Below are 20461 nucleotides of genomic sequence, written 5' to 3' on the forward strand. Positions count from 1 at the left end.
GTGAAGTAAGTAGAAACATCAGTGAGTTTTTTTTATAAATTGGGTTTTTTTTGGATCAGGAATGAATTAAAATTTTTCCCATATGTTACTATAGGGAACAGTGTTCCGTATAACGAACTTCTCGCATAACAAACTTCATCTGGGAACAGATTAGATTCGTTATGCGAGGTACCACTGTATTCAAATGTGGGCGAACAAGTGATAACCTTCACAGTATGTTACAGGTTTCAGGAAAGGAGAGTGCTGATATGTGAAGATAATTGAGTCTAGCTTATAATGTGCTTACGACAATTTTCACACATTTTCCTGGTATTCATCAAGTAAGGGGTTTATACCGAGATCCAGCAATCATGAAAGTTTATTGTGCAGTGGTAATCCTACTTCTAGTGTACTGGCAAGGACTACATCTTACACAAGCATCATATAGTATACGTTGTCAAGATGGTGTGTGTGTTACTCTGTGTGCCAACATACTTGATTCGCTATGTCACAATGAAAAAAGGTGTTCGAGTGTTGAGGATTGTGTTGGAAGTGATGAATACAATTATGCATTTACCACAGTACAAGAAATTGTAACTGAAAGGCCATAATGCACTGTATATATTCTATAAGAGCATCAAACTCCACAGTTAATTCCCGATTTACCACGAAAATCGTCTGTAGCTGCATTTAGATTGGCAACGGACCATGATTGTTTGGCCAAACACTTGCATAGAATTGGAATATATCAGTCCCCTAACTGCCCATTATGCAACTCAAACCAAGAAATGGATTCGGAACATCTCAAAATCTGTGCTTCAGTGGCTGGTCATGATAATATCTTTGAAAAATATTGGAGTGCAAGAGGTCAAATGACTTTGTCAAATGCCTGGCATTAGAAAACAACAACAACATTCTAGAAGAAATATTTTAAGTGAGTGTGTGTGTGTGTGTAATAGCAAACACTAGCTTAAAAATTTGGAGCTCTTATGTATAGTCTTAAGAAAATATATAATTCACCATGTAGCAAAAATTAACAAAATGGAACTAATAAGTAACAGAAAGCTATTGTTAGTAAAAATTGCACAAATTTCAATGGGATTTAAGTTTAATACCACATTACTTTAAGCAATATTATTCTGTAAAATAAAATAATTAAGTTTTCATTCTTGTGACGTATTAAATTTTATTATTGTTTCACATATGTATAGTGTGTGATATTTCAATCAAAGTAATTATACAATTTTCATTGTCAATTTCTAATACTTACACTGAAACAACTATGTGTGCATAACAAAACATATTTTGAAATTACACATTTTAACGTCATTACTCACTGATCTCGAAACTTTCTTATGTCGGGCAATGTATGAGACCAGTGTTCATCCGCATTATGATGAATTTGGGAAGCTACAATAGATAAACTCTGGTTTCGAAAACTAGCTATAACGGCTCAAGAGATTATGTTGACCACCTGTTATCTTCATACTGTTTAGATGATCGTTCACTTCTGCTGAGGTATGTGGATGTAAGGCCAGCAATCAACTAGTCAGTCTGGACCTTCAAGAGATAATGATTATTATTAGTACATCAAATTACATTTACTTTAAAAGCTGTATAGATCTGTAATTTTGAATTCGTATTGACTGAAAGATGGAAGAATGAGGAATGTCGTATGTCTACATACAAAAAGCAAAGAGAATCACTTTTAGTAAGGCTATTTGTAAACAAATCTAGAAATTATTAACTCTAAAAATATTTTCAATCCAGATGATTTCTTGAGATATGAAAATTTGATTCTATTCTGATCGATCGGACAATCAGAACAGGATGAGTGAAGGATAACAGCCATTTTAATGGGAATCATACGCGTAGGGTTGTCTGGTTTGTTTTAAGAAAAAATGAAAATTTTCAGAAAAAATAAGGAAGACACCATGCGAACTTCCCAGGACTTAGTACCAGTAGCATATAAGTGACTGTTTATTGTTTAAGATGTATGGTCAGTACTAATGTCAGGGACTGACAGAATGCGTTATGGTGGTTTCAAGTTTATATCCATTCTCCAGTCAGTACTCTAGCATGCATAACTGTTGAATACTCCGTTCATCAGTCACTACTGTAGCATGCATAAACAGTGTACCACCTGAATAATAATGCAAAAGATTAAAGGTTCTCAGGCACATATTTTTGCAGCAGAATTTGGTGAGTGTTTTGAAGTGAATGTGAGTGAATTCTATGATAATTCTTCTCCACATAATGAAAGGTACGTAAAAATATATATCTTTGTAATGCTATTTAGCTTATATTTACTTTCAGAGCTGTCCAGATTTGTTTATGTTCACCTTGTTATTCCCGTAATTGACTGCAGAACCAAGTCAATGCCCTCGTACTAGCTTACATCCCAGGTCTATGAACCATGCTGTAGTCAACATTTATAATTGGTCCCCAACATTACAAGCCTAGTCATTACCATTAACAAGCCATTAGGTCGTTTCTTTTTTAACATTTTCCTTTAAATAGTGCAAACATTTGTAGTATTTTAAAAACAAATCTCTACATATAGGCCAAATGGACTCCATACTAAAAATAATTTTTATATTGCGGGGGAAAAAGACGTAGTTATTGTTTAGTCAATTGTCCGAAGACAGGTCTGAATCTCGCAAGTGATACCAAGAAATCACCACTTATGAGGCAATTAGGCCAGGAGATAATGGAGTATGGTAGTCAGTTCCGTTTCCCCTCCATTGCAAACATCACAGACTAGTTACATTTTACATTAGTCAGATTTCAGATGCATAAAAACAATTGTTCTTCCTCTGACACATATCGTCAAGTGAGATATACTGCCTGATAACAGATGTGGGCTACATATCAGATAGAACCTCAATCAGAGGATTAAAGACCTAGATAACCCCAAATTATGGAAGACCTACTTTAAAGTGAAAAAACGTATGAATACGGGAAAAACGTACAATCCAGCTATCCTACATACACGAAACAGGAGGGTTCTCCCCTATTTCTGAACGCATTGTGCAGCCTGAAGACTTATTGTGTATGTAAGTGAAATTGGTATTAGTGAGGTGGTATTTGGGAAAATGAGTCCGATTTGTCATGGAATTACGTTGGCAAAAACCTCGGAAAAAACCTAACCAGTAATCAACCCAAGCGGGATTCGAACCCCATGTTCGAGAGCAGCCTCAGATCAAAAAACAGGTTAACATAATTTTCAATAAAAAGAAATGAAGCTACTGTTCCAGTTTTCAAGCAAGACCAATCACTTTTCTCCTAAATGAATACAAAGTTGAACAAATTATTTCAACATAATGTCTGACCTCAGGTGGCGAAATAAGATAATGAATGTTGCATTTTGGGGTTGGTGGTCTTCAATGGGGGTTAAGGCACTGGTCCAGAGATTTTCAAAATTATTTTTGCATTACTAGCATGTGTTTCGAGGAACTGTTAGGACCAGTTACAGTGAAATATAACACACTAAGCTCTCTCTCTAGTTTTCACTAAAAATTAGCAAAGCTACTTGGGTACGGTATCAGAATTTGTTGTCAAGTCTCTGTTTACATGTGGTGAGTTGCCAGTCATCTCCGTGTTTCAGGTATTACTCGACTGAGGCCAGTGGAGTCCTGCAGCCCAGAGTGCCACTTGTACTTATCCTGCGTTTGTATAGCGGAATTACGATAGTTCACATTATGTCGGATCTCCACTTGCCTCGGTCGAGTTATAACGGAAATTTCAAATCTCGGTATTGTCAATAATGGGCTTCACATGATCAATATATACCGTGATTATTACAAGTATTTTGGTTTTCACTAAACCATCCCACCAATATTTTCAGTGTTGACAACAGTAGGCCTATGTCAGTCTACAGTGCGATCAGTTTTGCTTCCTACCGGAGTGTTTTGCTTATGAGTCATTCCACGTCAAATCGCACAGCAATAAAACACGACCTTCTCAGAAATGGTCGAATTTTTTTTCATGAATTCCAGACATCAAATAAGGAGACCCATATTGTTTTATTTTCACAATTATTAATTATTTGTGTAGTTAGGACTATTTGAAGTTACGCAAATTATGCGCGCACTGTTACATAAACTCACTTGGAACTCTGTGTCTACATATAATTGAGATTTGCGGTTTGGCGCATTTGAAAGACTAAATACAACACTTTTTATTACTTTAGGCCTATCACAAATAAATTTAAAATTTGGCCTATTTCTTTTAATCATTTCTTTTTCAAAGCAAAATTACTATATTAAATAGCCAAGTGAAAAATCTGAAAAAAAAAAAAAAAAAATAGACTTGTTCGCTGATGTATTATCTGTAAACTAATGCATTTATAAATATGGGATCAGCACTCATACATTTGTAACAATTTATTTTCCAGAGGCATGCACGCGCTCGCGATGCCCAGCTAATGAACTGCTTGCAGCCATAGGCTAGAAGGCTGCCCGTGGAAAGTTTTACGAAATCCCCCTTTGCATCTGATGTCACCATACTAATCATCAAATGATTAATACCTTAAAAGGAACAGTAAATATCTTATCTAAAATTATTTTATTATTGTCAGCTCAGCTAAGAGGGGAAGCCCTTCACAGTGCTGTATGCTTATACTGTAATATAGCCAAGTGTTTGATGACAGCAAGGCTGGGTAAGGCAGTAAACTTTATGACAGTAAACAGATAGCAGGAGACAAAATATAGAAGAGAAAAATAATCAGTTTGGGTTTGAATTTCACGCAGTGACGTGACTTCTATACAACATGAGTTATGGTAAAGATCGCGTAATATACAACAAGTGTTTAAATCCATTTACCTTCCTAATCACGCTTTTAAAAAGAAAAATACACTAAGACGTGTAAGTCGCGACTTATTGATAAAGCTCAATTTAAAGGAGTCTTTGAATGTGCAAATATGTGATTCGTTCCATAAAAATCAATCAATTTCCGCATAGGTCAGGTGAAATTATATGTGAAACCGGTAGTTCTTGTGATATTAATAAACATGAATCAAATGAAAGTGCGGACAGAGAAAGTGTTCATCTCAGTTCTTCTTCTAGCAGTTCTATGGAATTAAACAAGAGTTTGATGTCAATAGAATCCCCTATCAAGAAAAGAAAGCTACAACAAACGCGAAACCCCCGTGAAAAGTTTCAAAAAGTAAAAGGCTCCTTGCATGTAAAGTTTTTCATGTAGAAAATGCATCGTCATCTATTCAAAAGTCAACCATATTTTATTTTTGACAGAATGCAAAGAAATGTACAACCTGAAAATTACATAGTTATTGCAGACTTTTCTGAAAATTATGCATTTGTAATACAAGATTCAATACAAGGTATGCATTGGAACATATGCCAAGCCACAATACATCCTTTCGTAGTATATTTCAAAGGAGATACAGAAATTCGTCACAAAAGTATTGTCATCACAGAAACAATGAAACATGACACCGATCCCTTTCACGTTTTTCAATCCGAAGTAATCAATTTCTTAAAGCAAGAATTCAATGATATGAAAAAAATCATCTACTTTTCCCATGGATCAAGTTCACAATAAAAAAAAAAATTAAAATAATTGCTTACATGAAGACGATTATGGAATTAGTGCTGAATGATACTTCTTTGCAACATTGCATGGTAAAGGTCCATGTGATGGCATTGGAGAAACTGTTAAAAGACTTGCCATGGGAGCCAGCCTATACAAGATCCTATAACAACACCAAAAAAAAAACTGTTTGATTGATCACAAAAAACATTTCTAACGTGTCATTTATATTTTGTCCATTGAATAAGCACAAAAACCACACTGAAAATTTGCAGGCCAGATACCACAATCTAAAACCAATAACTGGTACATTAAAATTACATTCTTTTCATTCTGTTGTCAAAAACTGATGATTTAGTAAAACAATTTTCTTTCAAGAAAGAAGGTATGCGAATGAAAATTTAAAGTGTGAATGAAAAGAAACATTTAAAAAGCATAATGTACAAATATTTGAAGATATCATAATAAGTAAATTAGCAGAGTTTCCTCGAGTGACTTGATCCGTACTGGGTGTAATGTTGCAATGTTCAGTCAATCATCCAGCGCCGATAAACCTCCCAGCATGCTTTAACACTTCCTGTCCACTGCTGCTGCACCAACCGCTACACATTGTTTCGTAAGTAATTAAATTTCCATTAAACTATTGGAGATCCCATTCTGATTTTTTCTGGAATTATTAAGAATACTTCAGCACCTAGCAGGCATTTTTTTAGATTTTTAATAGGGCTATTTCACATTGATATATATGTTTTAAAAATTGAATTATAAAAAAATATTTGTAATATTTATATTAAAATTAGTTAGTAAATATGTAATAAAAGACAGTAGTTTAAGCTTTTAAATGCATTTTTCAAAAAATTTTTAACATCAATATCGTCAGAAATATGACGCTTTAAATGTTGCATTGTGCTACATTTGTAACGAATTTTAACATGTAATATTTTAAAAACATGTGGACTTAGGAGGAAATAAAGATACACTTGTTGGTTTATTAGACCCATAGAGTTGGTAAAAAAAATATAAACGCAATCAGAAATATGAAGATCAAAATTTGTATAATTTTGTGTGATTTGACGTGGAATGACTCTTATGGGTGAGCGAGTCGCTCGTTAGCCAGTTAGCCGGGTCTCAGTGATTAGTGAGAGGGTAAAACAATAAAACAAACCAACTATACAACAATATACAAACAAATTTAAGAAGCTCATTACTAGGCATCGAATCTTTAGGGTTTTACCTATTGTTTTCCTTAATAGCCTATCTTACTTACAAATGGCTTTTAAGGAACCAGGAGGTTCATTGCCTCCCTCACATAAGCCCGCCATTGGTCCCTATCCTGAGCAAGATTAATCCAGTCTCTATTGTCATATCCCACCTCCCTCAAATCCATTTTAATATTATCTTCCCATCTACATCTCGGCCTCCCCAAAGGTTTTTTTTTTCCTTCCGGTCTTTATAATGTTTAGCCACAAATACTTTCCTAAGAACCTTATTTTCAAACACCTTTAATCTCTGTTCCTCTCTCAAAGTGATAGTCCAAGTTTCACAACCATACAGAACAACTGGTAATATAACTGTTTTATAAATTCTAACTTTCAGATTTTTTGACAGCAGACTAATGACAAAAGCTTCTCAACCGAATAATAACAGGCATTTCCCATATTTATTCTGCGTTTAATTTCCTCCCGAGTGTCATTTATATCTGCTCCAAGATATTTGAATTTTTCCACCTCTTCGAAGGATAAATCTCCAATTTTTGTGTTTCCATTTCGTACCATATTCTAGTCACGAGACATAATCATATAATTTGTCTATCAGTAAATATTATATATATATATATATATATATATATATATATATAATATGCCTACTATTATAAACTTTATAGTGCCTAAATGCACTTGTTTTCGCTTTTCTGCACCTATAACAGCCTTTTTTCGCCATATTTTAATAGTACTCTCCCCCCTCCCCCCAAACAAGCAGTGAGAATTCAAAATATTAAAAATATTAATCCTCGAAGACAGAATTGGTGAGGGACAGACAGACACTGCACTAACAATTGAAGGGTACACGGGAATAACGAACAAGGTCCATTTAGAATAATTTTGAGATAAATGAAATTTAAAGTTTGAGGACTTGAAACGTATAGTTTATTGTTAACTTGTTATTTTTTATCACACAAGAATGTAGCATTATAAAGCAAACTAGTGGCTTGTGCAGCAAATGCTGCTGCAAACTAAGTTCGTTAGATGTTCAAATAAAAATTTTTCAGATTTATTTTCAATGAAGAATACTTGTCTTTTTAATAGTTATTTGCTTCCATAATAACGAAACATACTCCCTCTGAATGGATTTTTTTAGGCCAAATACTTTTTCTTGAACCTATCCAACTTCAGTTTTTGAGTTTCAACGCGAAAACGCAAGTATCAATGTCAGGAAGAAAGCAGTAGCTATTTCAGGTCATTGTGGATTGTAGGCAAAAGTTAAAAAAAGTCAGGTTTGCTAAGCTTTCGAACAATAGCAATTTCTTATAGCTGCTGCATGTAGAACTTGAAATGTAGAGCCTAAAATCATTTTATCCTACTAAGAGATCTTGCTGAAATGATCTAGAGACTACACAATTTTCTAGGCCTCTTATTTTGATCTTTCCTTAGGAACTGTAATTTTTGCGCTCTGTCGAGTCAAGACTGAAGACAATGACACATATCAATATCTACACTACACCGCCATTAAGTATATGAAAAAGACCCAACCCCATTGGGCTAATAAGTATAAAACTATTTGATTTTTAATAACAATATTATTATCTTACTTAAGTTTTGTAGTTATATATAGCAGCCACTCAGTAAATTATAGAAATGAAGATCTAAATTAAGATATTCTCTACATTTACTTACATAACCTCAAAAGTTTCACTTTCATGTCATCAATATAGCATCAATATTATGTACAATTAATGAAAAATAGATGCATCATGATAATAACTATAATAAAATTTAATTTCTAATGATAATAATGTCATCAAACCACCTCAAGTTTCGTAGATTTGAATATCCAATACACAGCTGTACTCAGAAAATTGTTATACACTGCAGAATCAGTTTTTAATAACAAATTGAATTGAGCTCTAAATATGTCGGCAATCCTGCAGGTCATGGCCTTCGTGTAATAGCCTATTGTTTATTGTAATTTGTGTTTTGTTCTGAAATTCAATCAAGTCGGCCGTGATTCGATAAAATTAGTTCTCAAAACTGACAACAGATGGATTTTGGAAAATAGGAAAATTGTGTAGGAAAATTGACATTTCACTGAAAACTACCACTTTTCCGAAAAACTTTGGGTTCCAAGCTTCAAAATGAGGGGCCATTTATTAAAATCCGTTCAGCCGTTTTCCCGTAATTTCCATTACCAGTTCAAATTATATATATAGATAGATATGTGACAAAATATTGTTTTGATTTTATGAATTACAACAATGCAAAACTGCAAAAATTCTACTTTGGTACGTTTTATAAACGGGAAGAACGAACAATGTCACAGTTTAATTGAATATTTGTTGGGAATAGAATCAGGCATAATATTTTCAAACAATGTAGCACATGTTTACTTTCGTGTAGGGTATTCTTTTTAAAGGTTATAAATTTAATATTGTTGACCCATTATAAATATTGTGACAGCGACGTGAGAATAGAACTCACGACCAGCGTCCCGCATGAAAGCAGATCGCACAGGCTCCACGGAACATTGAGTGACGTCGCGCGGTGGAGAGAAGAGAGAGGGTGTATTACGTCAACGCAACGAGTCTGCGCGCAGCTGCTACTTAACGCAGTGAATGTGGAACGACCTTCTCGATTATTCCAGGAGTCTGTCGATGTAGAGATATCGAGATAATTCTCTACACAACTGTAGAAGGTTCTCGCAACTATGATTTTGCTATAAAAGAGCAGGCGCCAGCGAACTAGAGTTTCAGAGTTTTCAGTTATTCCGTCAGTGAGTAAGCCAGAGCAAGCAAGCCAGAGTTCGACTCGAGTGTGCGTCCGCATCTGCGTCAGCATCCGAAGGCCTGAGTTCGAGTGCAGTGGACCGCAGTTGGAGGGACCTGAGTTCGAGTGCAGTGGACCGCAGTTGGAGGGACCCGAGTTCGAGTACAGTGAACTGTCTCTGAAGGTCTGTGGTTCGAGATACTGTGAACTCGAGTGACTGAGATAGAAGAACTGTGAACTGAGAACTGGTAGTTCTGATTTGTAAATAGTGCTTTGTAAATATTAGTTAAGATTAACAGTTCATTGTTGTGCGTAATAATCCAAGTAAACTGTCATTGTCGTCGGTGGAGTGCTATAACGAATACTTTGTTGAGTGAAGATCCAATTGTTGACGAGAGCGTTTAAGGTGAATTGTAGAAAGGAATTATTGTTGTGACGAATAAATTACATTGTTGTAACTAATAAAATTTACATTGGTGTCAGAAGTGGGATATTATCGACAATGGAGAACCTACAGCAGATCCTGCAAGCCATCGCGGAAATGAAAGCAGAAATGAAAGACGAAATGAACAAGCACATCAGTGAGTTGAAGAACGACATAAGTGATGTGAAAACGGAGATGAAAAGTGACATAAGCGATGTGAAAACGGAGATGAAAAGTGACATAAGTGAAGTGAAAACAGAGATGAAAAGTGACATAAGCGGAGTGAAAGATGACGTCACTACGCAAATTGAAAGCGTTTCGGCCCACGTATATGGAATTGTCGCCATCGTGAAAGACGAACTTAAGGCCGATTTGGATAAACTAAACCAGAATTTTACAACTATAAACGAGACAGTAGCCGAGTTGAGACAGGAGGTAGACCATTTCGACGGCAAGATCCGCGATCTCGAACGTCGTCAAGAGGAAACGTGTGTGCTGATGGACCAACATGCTGTAGAAAACAAGCACATCCTCGCGTTGGTGGATCGCCAGTCTAGAGAACAGAAACAGATAGTTGCCGAGGAGGTTCGACGTGCCATGCAAGAAGCGGCCACAGAGTTGAGGACTCCATATAGTGCCCCTGCGGAACCATCGGCTTCAGCCAGACATCACAACGTCAAGACGCCGAAGTTCGACGGTACGACGTCTTGGGCAATATTCCGTCGCCAGTTCGAGGCCATCGCAGAGCACAATGGGTGGACGCCAGCAGAGAAAACTACTCAGCTGCTGGCCGCGCTTCAGGGACAGGCGTCGGAGATTCTTTACAGCGTTCCAGAAGATGGGACAGCCGCTGAGATAATGGCGGCCTTGGAGGGACGTTATGGTGACCATCAACTTGCTGCAGCATTTAGGACCCAACTGAAAACGAGGGTCCAACAGTCAGGCGAGTCCCTACAAGAATTCGCGATGGCGGTGGAGCAACTGGCCCATAAGGCCCTCAGGGGCCTACCTAATGATTTCATCGCTGGAGAGGCGGCCTACACCTTCGGCAGCGGAGTTCGAGACCCCGATATCAGACAACAGCTACTCCTGGCAGAGCATCGCACTATCAACGCAGCTCTGGCGGCGGCCCTCAGGATGGAGGCGGCCAAGTCGGCGGCGGGAGTCTCAACACCGCACTGGATCAGGAGCGTCACGGCGACGGATGCTGGGGGGCGCCAACCAAAGCCAACCGAGCGGCAGTCAACGGAGCGGCGGAGACGACGGGCGCCCACCTGCTGGTCCTGTGGCAAACCGGGACACTTGAGAAGGGACTGTGACCAATCCGGCCACAGGCAGGAGAGAGAGGTGGCCGACGTCGAGGAGCGCCAGCAGTCAACGGAGCGGCGGAAACGACGGGCGCCCACCTGCTGGTCCTGCGGCAGACCGGGACACCTGAGAAGGGACTGTGACCGATCCGGTCACAGGCAGGAGAGAGAGGTGGCCGACGTCGAGGAGCGCCAACAGTCAACGGAGCGGCGGAGACGACGGGCGCCCATCTGCTGGTCCTGCGGGAGGCCGGGACACCTAAGGAGGGACTGCGACCGCTCTGGCCACCGGCCGGAGAGAGAGGTGGCTGACACCGAGAGGAGTCAACAGTCGCCTGAGCAACGGGGACGACGGGTGCCCACCTGCTGGTCCTGCGGTGAACCTGGGCACCTGCGCAGGAGTTGCGACCGACTTGGCAACAGTCAGGAGAGAGAGGGGGCCGATGCTAGGAGGAGCACGTCGACACCATCATCACCGTCCCCTCGGCTCGTCCTGAAACCGGTCGACAGAAGGTGCGACGATGGACTGATTGCTGAAGGACGGATAAGAGGCCGTCCATGCAGAGTACTGGTGGACACCGGGGCGATGCTCACTATCGCCAGACCAGACGTCGTGCGTGGCCTACCTGGGAGGACGCCGCTGCGCCAATACGAGCTACGGACTGCTTCAGGCGAGAGCTTGCCCATCCAGAGAGAGGTCTTCCTGGACCTGACCTTGGGGAAGAGGAAACTGGAGATGTGGGTGTTCGTCGCCAACATCACCGAGGACGTCGTCCTGGGACTCGACGCCATGCGGTTACTCGATGCGGCGGTGGACGTCCGGCGCCGTATACTCCGTCTTGGTCGGGATGAAGTGTTCCTGATGGACGCCGAAGACCAACCCGTGGCCAGCGAGCTCTCCTTGGAGGGCCAAGGGGAAAAGCAAGATGACGCCCACGCAGTACGAGTATTGCTGCCCAGCCGAGCCCAGGATGGGATAACGCCGCCATAAGGAGGGAGCAGCTGGAGGACCCAAACATTGGACAGCTACTACGTGATGTGGAGTCCGGCCAGAGACCAGTATGGGCCGATATCGCCAACCGTAGCACCACTTACAAGAGCTACTGGGCACAGTGGGAATCCTTCACTGTCAAGGACGGTATCCTGAAGAGGATTTGGGAGTCGGCCGATGGAAGGACCCACATAGAACAACTTGTCCTGCCCAGGAGCAAGATGAAGGAAGTGCTGGAGGAGACTCATGCTGGAGTGACTGGAGGCCACCTGGGAGCCAACAGGACGCTGGACAAGTTAAGGCAGAGGTTCTATTGGTTGCATCAGAGAACCGACACGGAACAATGGTGCCGAAGATGCGACACCTGTGCAGCCAGTCGCGGACCAAGGACCCGCAGCAGGGGAGCCATGCAGCAGTACAACGTGGGAGCTCCTTTTGAGAGGATCGCCATCGATGTTGCTGGACTGTTCCCGGTCACGGATCGCGGGAACCGCTACCTGTTAGTCGCCATGGATTACTTCACAAAATGGCCAGAGGTGTACGCGATTCCCAACCAAGAGGCTTCGACGGTGGCCGACGCGCTGCTTGACAACTTCATCTGCCGATTCGGGGTGCCCCGGGAATTGCATAGCGATCAGGGGCGCAACTTCGAATCCAACCTGATGGGAGAATTGTTCGAGCGTCTGGGGGTGCATAAAACCAGGACCACTCCCCTCCACCCACAGTCCGACGGCATGGTGGAACGATACATCAAAACCGTGGAGGAGCACCTGTGGAAGGTGGTGTCCAACCATCAGCGAGACTGGGATGCCAGAGTTCCACTGTTCCTCTTGGCCTACAGAGCTTCGGTCCACGATACAACAGGAATGACACCGGCAAACATGGTCTTCGGGAGAGAGCTGCGCCTGCCCTGTGATCTGCTGTTTGGCACGCCACCCAGCGCCGACCAGCCAGCGACTGACTATGTGGCAGAACTCACCGAGAAGTTGATTGGAATTCACCAACTGGCCAGAGAGCACCTCAAGATGGCCAGCGACAGGATGAAGGTGCGCTACGACAGATTAGCCAACTCTGCAGGATTCCAGGAGGGCTACCTGGTGTGGCTGTATCGACCTACTAGGACCAAAGGGAAATCGCCAAAGCTGCAGCGTGCCTGGGATGGACCATACCGCGTGGTGACCCGGATCAACGACGTGGTGTACCGCATCCAGCGACAACCTCGAGGGAAGATGATGGTGGTGCATCTGGACCGATTAGCAGCCTACCAAGGGACTGCCCGGGACGAGCAGCCCTAAGGAGGGGGCAATGTGACAGTGACGTGAGAATCGAACTCACGACCAGCGTCCCGCATGAAAGCAGATCGCACAGGCTCCACGGAACATTGAGTGACGTCGCGCAGTGGAGAGAAGAGAGAGGGTGTATTACGTCAACGCAACGAGTCTGCGCGCAGCTGCTACTTAACGCAGTGAATGTGGAACGACCTTCTCGATTATTCCAGGAGTCTGTCGATGTAGAGATATCGAGATAATTCTCTACACAACTGTAGAAGGTTCTCGCAACTATGATTTTGCTATAAAAGAGCAGGCGCCAGCGAACTAGAGTTTCAGAGTTTTCAGTTATTCCGTCAGTGAGTAAGCCAGAGCAAGCAAGCCAGAGTTCGACTCGAGTGTGCGTCCGCATCTGCGTCAGCATCCGAAGGCCTGAGTTCGAGTGCAGTGGACCGCAGTTGGAGGGACCTGAGTTCGAGTGCAGTGGACCGCAGTTGGAGGGACCCGAGTTCGAGTACAGTGAACTGTCTCTGAAGGTCTGTGGTTCGAGATACTGTGAACTCGAGTGACTGAGATAGAAGAACTGTGAACTGAGAACTGGTAGTTCTGATTTGTAAATAGTGCTTTGTAAATATTAGTTAAGATTAACAGTTCATTGTTGTGCGTAATAATCCAAGTAAACTGTCATTGTCGTCGGTGGAGTGCTATAACGAATACTTTGTTGAGTGAAGATCCAATTGTTGACGAGAGCGTTTAAGGTGAATTGTAGAAAGGAATTATTGTTGTGACGAATAAATTACATTGTTGTAACTAATAAAATTTACAATATGTTTATCTTTGAGTGATGAAAAACAAATCTACACACTACTAATTGCACTGAATTTTCCACTGTGAATGAATAGATTGGACTATAAAGCATCTCATTCACTGTTATTGACTTCTTGTGACTCGTCATTGGTGGGAGGAAGACTGAAATATTCTCTAGCAGTTGGAGAACAAACATTTTTCAAAATTTGTAATTCCTTGTACTTTTCCTTGTAGCTGTTTACAGTTTACAATGATGAATGGTTTGGTTTCCTCCTAGAATTCGCAATCTCTTGCCTCCAGTCATCGGGTACTTCACACCTTGCTCTCTGATTGAAAAGTCCCATATTTTTATCACATTCCAGGTACGAGTGGCCTCGAGTGGGAAATGTGATCCACTGAACATCAAACCTCTTCTTAGTATGTACTACATAATGACAAAATCTAAGTACCGTAAAGTTCCTATTTTGTCCGGAACAAGAATCGTAGAAGATACGGAGTTCACCAACGCAGCTTGGTACAGTATTCATACAATGGTGCCATAACTTAGAGCAAACTTCATCAGAGCCTTTACTTTAAATATTTTGGTCATACATGTAGAAAGCAAATCTTTCTGTTGACAGCGTATGAATCTTTCTGTTGACAGTGTATGTATGTTACAAGAATAAAAGGGCAGCTGTCGACGATAATAGACCTCAATAGTTGAAATGTTTGGAACTGGTAATTCTTTTGGAAATCCATGCAGATAGCCTCTTTATACTCAGACTTCCTGGATTTTAGACGTGCAGCCCGTTTTACTTCATAAAACTTCTGTCCTTTTCTCATTCTTCCAAATCAAATTTTGTTCCTCCTTCTCAAAATTATCTAATTTACTTGCATCTTTTTCATTGGAAATTTCTGATTTAATGTGTGAAATGTCAGCTAATGTTGTATTTAGTGACAAAAATTACTCTGTATTGCTCGTAAGACACAGGGTTCGCAGGAAATTTTTCTAATTGTAACTTAAGCAGCTTAGAAATATTCAAGTCCTCTGGAAGATACAACCTTCGGCTATCGTGACGAGATTAGTGGACTTTCTGACCTCTAAGTGATTGAATGTGCTGACAAATTTTAAATAAAATCTCTCCTTTCATTTGGTGAGGCCTGTTTCCATATTTAACTCTTGTTTCTGTATGGGCTTTTCCAGTAGTAGCCAATGACGTTTTCAAAGTGACTAAACGTCTGCCTGTTATTCCATGCAGAGCAATACATACTTTATAGCAAATGGGAACATCAGTATTTTGCCCATCTTTGTTTATTCGCATTTTATATCTATAAGAAAAATTATGAAAATCAGCTTCGGCTTGTGTTTTTCTGGATCTTTTTCTTTGGACAGGAAGTACCGAAATTAGTCCTGAAAGGTGAGCATTTTGAGTGTCATATGATGCTAATTCATTGAAATGTTTAATAAGATCGCTTCTTTCACTTTGGCTTATTTTCTGAAAACACTGAAAACGAGAACATTTACAGTCTTCTCCTATAATATGACTCATAGCACGAATTTTTTATGCATCTGTAACACATCCCGTAACTTTTCTCTTCCTTGAATTTACAGAAGATGGAATGGGTCCCGATAATTCATTTTCTCTAACGTCAGACATTATAAAAATAAATTGTACTAACTTCAAACACTACAATATGTACCATAAAAGTATAATAAAGGAAATAATCAATACCCTATCACAGACATCTGAACACTGGAATAGTACAGCTGTTTGTATTATGCTCACAAGTTCTAATGAAAATTAATATAATTTATTGTCACATGGAATAACAGCTAAACATCATACAGTCATTTAATAATATATTATTGTATAATACAGATCGTATTGGCATATGTAAAAATAAACTAACAAGCAATGTGCTATGACTCTAAGATCAAGTTTGTAACAGCTGTCTGCATTAGTTTCTGTGTTTAAAATGGACATTGTTCATTCTTTCTTGGGATGGATGTGACATTGTTCATTCTTCCAAAGTATACAGAAACTTTAACGCAGAATACTGAGGACAATTTTCGTTCTTACATAAAACCAATGCAGCCACATGAAAGTACTCCCCTCCCCTCCCCTCCTACTATCAGATGGCACTATTAACTCAATTTCGATTTTTGATGGACCTTGTTCGTTATTCCCGTGTACCCTTCAATTATATTGCAGTAGTCGGATAAATGGGCGCAGTCTTTGTAGGCAGAAAAGTGTCGTCCTTTTATTTATGGCAATAGTGGCAGCCAGATCAAAAGATCTCGTCAACAATAGTTATCCACGCAAAATCCATTGTGAAAAGTTTAAGACATCTTTCTTCACACATTTCCGAAACAGTTGTAGCTAGACAGTCTAGGAAAGTGCTTCATAATTTTGGTATTGTGCTTCTGTGCTTGTGCTACAAAATTCCAAACTGAAAACTTCCAAAAGTGTAATAATAAGACAAGAGATTTCAGATTTCCAGTGTTTTACAACAGATGGGAAAGTGGTTTTGTGCCTGTAATAAAGAGGTAAATGTAATCTCTATTATGAAAATAACTTTTTTTTTATTCCATGTACGAATATGGATCTGATTTTTCACTTCACAAAAATACTTGGCCCGTGTTTATGTAGGTCTACACATTTATATTGAATATGCAGCCATACAAACATAGGTCAGTTTTCGGTAACATGACACCTTTACACCACATGGTACTAACTTAAATGCACATTACAAGTTTCATCCATCAGTGAAATAACATTCTAAAACTATAATCTGTTTCATTTTTGCAATGTTAAATTTACTGCAGTTTCAGCAATTGTCTTAAAGCCTATATTTCTCAAGCATTACAATACTGTCATTTCTCTATTTTTAAATAGGTAAATTTTTTCGTGGAAGATGGCTCTGCACTAAGAATGTGTGTTAACAATATAAATCACTTCAGTACTCTTTGTACCAGATTGTTTTTAATAAAGAAAGGCTTATTTCACACCACTGTCGCTACAGCCTGCCTATATAGGCATATGCTTCAAGGACACTAATTTTAAAATATTAATTAAAGCGTGAATAATTTAAAAATATTAGACTAGACATAGTTCAGTAATGAAATGTACAGTCAACTCTGGGTATAGTGAACATTCGGCTATAATGAACCTAAATCGTTGGTCCTGACCCGCATACATTAAAAAGTATATTAATATTTCCGTTTATAGTGAACCCTACCTAGCTTCGGTTATAGTGAGCTTTGTATCCTGACAAGTTCTTATTTGAAGTCAGACCTTCTTGTATAAAATTGAAAGAATGTGTTGAGAACAATATTCTAAGTTTCTTACTCCTTTAGTCAAAGAACAAAAGTACGATTAGTGATTCCTAGACAGTGAGCTGTACTGTAAATCCAGGCAACGCGTGACGACCTTGCCTCACTCCACCATCAAAGGGTTGCCATTCTGTTCTCAGGCACACTACTCTACTGTTATTTCTAATCCTCCACCATCAAAGGGTTGCCTTTTGTTCCCAGAAACATTTCCATTATGACTGATAGCATTGAAACAACAGAAAATGAAATTGCCTTCTTTTATTAAAAGGGGACGGACATTATGTCCAGAGCATAAATGAAGGTAAGATTTCGATGGCTTTCAAACTCCGTGAACCCTCTCTCAGTTTCCATTAAGTGACCCGGGTAAAATTCCAAGGCTTAGTATGCAGTCACACCATAACAGAGTTTCTCATTTCTATTTGATCTAGTGTTCCAATTGTGAATGTACTGTATAAAAATGTCAAAGCATAAAGTGTTTTCTTTGGAAGATCAGGCGAATATTGTAAGCGACATTGAATGTGGTCTTTTGCAAGCGGACGTGGGTCGACAGCATAGTTTAAGTAAATCAACTGTGAATAACAGTATACAGTGTAATCCATGCCATAAAAATGAAATATTTATTTTTTTGTTCACAATTTCATTCATTTCTGTCATTTAAGGTTAGGGGAGAGACACTTCGAATATAGTGAACGAAATATGCAAATCCGCAGAGGTTCACTATATCCGGAGTTGACTGTATTTATAAAAGGCTAAAGTTTTTCTTTTGTACTTCCGTTTATGAGAATACGAATGATAAAATGTTACATCAAACAAACCATTTCAAATATAACATACGTACTGTATTAATTTTACTTATATCCCTTATGATGTATTTTCAGAAATGTTATTGTACCTATTTTAAAACAATAAGAACCTATTTTACATATGTTTCCAACCTATGTAGGCACCTAAAACTTAATTTTTTAGGGCCTAAATATCCGATGTCTACTCATTACTTACCAAATTATTAAATTTGTTGAAACTGCCCACCTTCATTCTCCACACATTTTTCGCATCTCTTTAGGAAATTATTCATCACATTTTCCAGAATCCACTCATAAAATGTGCGCCTACGTACAGGGCCACTTTGCTGAAGAGCGTGTGCCACAGTTATTTTATATGCCTTGAAGTGTAATAATTTAATAGCCTTTTACACAGACCCATATGAAATTCCCACTTGCTGTGTGCAAGATGATGAAGAGATTTTCTAGGAAAATTTTCTAAAATATTACGAATGTCATGTAATCTTTCTCTGGTGAGAACTCTATGCTGCTTTTTCGGTTTCTTGGGCTGGACACTTCCAGTTTCCTGAAATTTATGATAAAGATTATGAACTGTTTTATGATCTGGAGCATCTACACCCAGGAATATGTCTTGAAACTGTCTTCAAACTTCACGAGCTGACTGAGTTAACATACATGAATCGTAAAGACATGCTGTGCTATTGTAAACTCACGAGGCATAATACACTTTATGTATATTGTCAAATTAAAAAATGAACAAAACACAACACACACCCAGAAACAGCTGCGACAATCAGCAAGGTCAACAAGTAAGCAGGCTTGCTACTTCCTCTAGTGCATGGCAAATGGGGGGGGGGGGGGGGGGGGGGCTTGCTCATAGGAAAAACCCCACGTCACATAACTGATAACACTGTATTTCAGCATATCAATATTACTGGTAATATTGCAATTTTAACAATAAATAGTAATCATCTGAGGGCACCTTTAAGTTGAGAAGTGAACTTCTGCTGATCAGTAGTTGAGCCCATGAACAGATAATTAAGTACTCTGATTGATCAACATGGTTGGTGGACTCTTTACTGTACATTTAGAACTGTTAAATCAGTGGCGTAGCCAGCAGGTGGGCCAGGTGGACCCAGGCCCATCCGTAAAATATGCGAATTTTTGCTTTTTTTTTTTAATGGAAAATACTCAACATTAAAACTAAACCATGGATCCAGAGCAATAGTTACAGTCGATAACATTAAGGTAAGAAGTAAAAAATGCGTTTATTTTGTCAAGAGCAAATTTAACTGTATTGGGTTGGGCCTAAAAAAATTGTCTGGCAGCGATAAAAAGAAGGAAGCCATGGAGGCCACTGAATTGTTACATCAGCTAGAAACATTTGACATCTTATTTTATTTGGTATGTTTAGATGATATTCTTGCTCTTGCAAATTCATTATCGGAAGCACCTCAGTCTCCAAAAATGGATATTAGTAAATGTTCGTCCTTCATTAAGACAATGATATAAAACTTTTCAAAGCTCTGAAACGAAGAAAAATTCGACAATTATGTCAAGCACAAGGCTTTGTAATCTAGCAATTTTATCCATCAAGAGGGAGAAAAGTTGGGATTTGTCGAAGAACCCATCATCAGCGATAGACAGATCTGTTGCTAGGAAATCTCGACAGCTCCAGTTCACCTTATGAAGCATTTGTATATGTTTATCATAATTTTGCATGTTATTAAATAAGACTTCCTAGAATGAGTTTCAAAAGAGTTGATGGCAGCGGTATTGTCAGGAGATGGGTCAGGTACTTTCTAAACCCTGCATATCTGGCCCACCCATAGTCTGGCTACGCCACTGTGTTAAATATGTTCTAATAAAGGTGGGATATTTGATTTAGTCTGCACCAACATTTGCTCTTCAAATTAAGTTCGTGTACTGGTAATAGTTGTACAACAGAAAGTCACATTTAATTTATTTTTTTATAATAACTTTGGCAATGATTTAGTTCATGGCTCGATTTTATTGTGCACGAACCTTTCATTTGTAATGAAATAATTTTAAGACATAA

At 39.3% G+C, this 20461-nt stretch overlaps 1 long non-coding RNA gene across 1 annotated transcript; it reads right to left on the minus strand.

Annotated features, from left to right (window-relative positions):
- Positions 1-328: 328 nt before the first annotated feature.
- On the minus strand, positions 329-19261 carry LOC138716481 (uncharacterized). Its single transcript, XR_011336673.1, has 3 exons — positions 18620-19261; positions 5569-5693; positions 329-1539 (listed from the first exon to the last, which is right to left on the minus strand). It is a non-coding gene; the product is annotated as an uncharacterized lncRNA (long non-coding RNA).
- Between the last annotated feature and the right edge of the window lie 1200 nt (positions 19262-20461).

Source organism: Periplaneta americana, chromosome 16 (genome assembly GCF_040183065.1).
Source record: "Periplaneta americana isolate PAMFEO1 chromosome 16, P.americana_PAMFEO1_priV1, whole genome shotgun sequence".
Classification (NCBI taxonomy): domain Eukaryota; kingdom Metazoa; phylum Arthropoda; class Insecta; order Blattodea; family Blattidae; genus Periplaneta; species Periplaneta americana.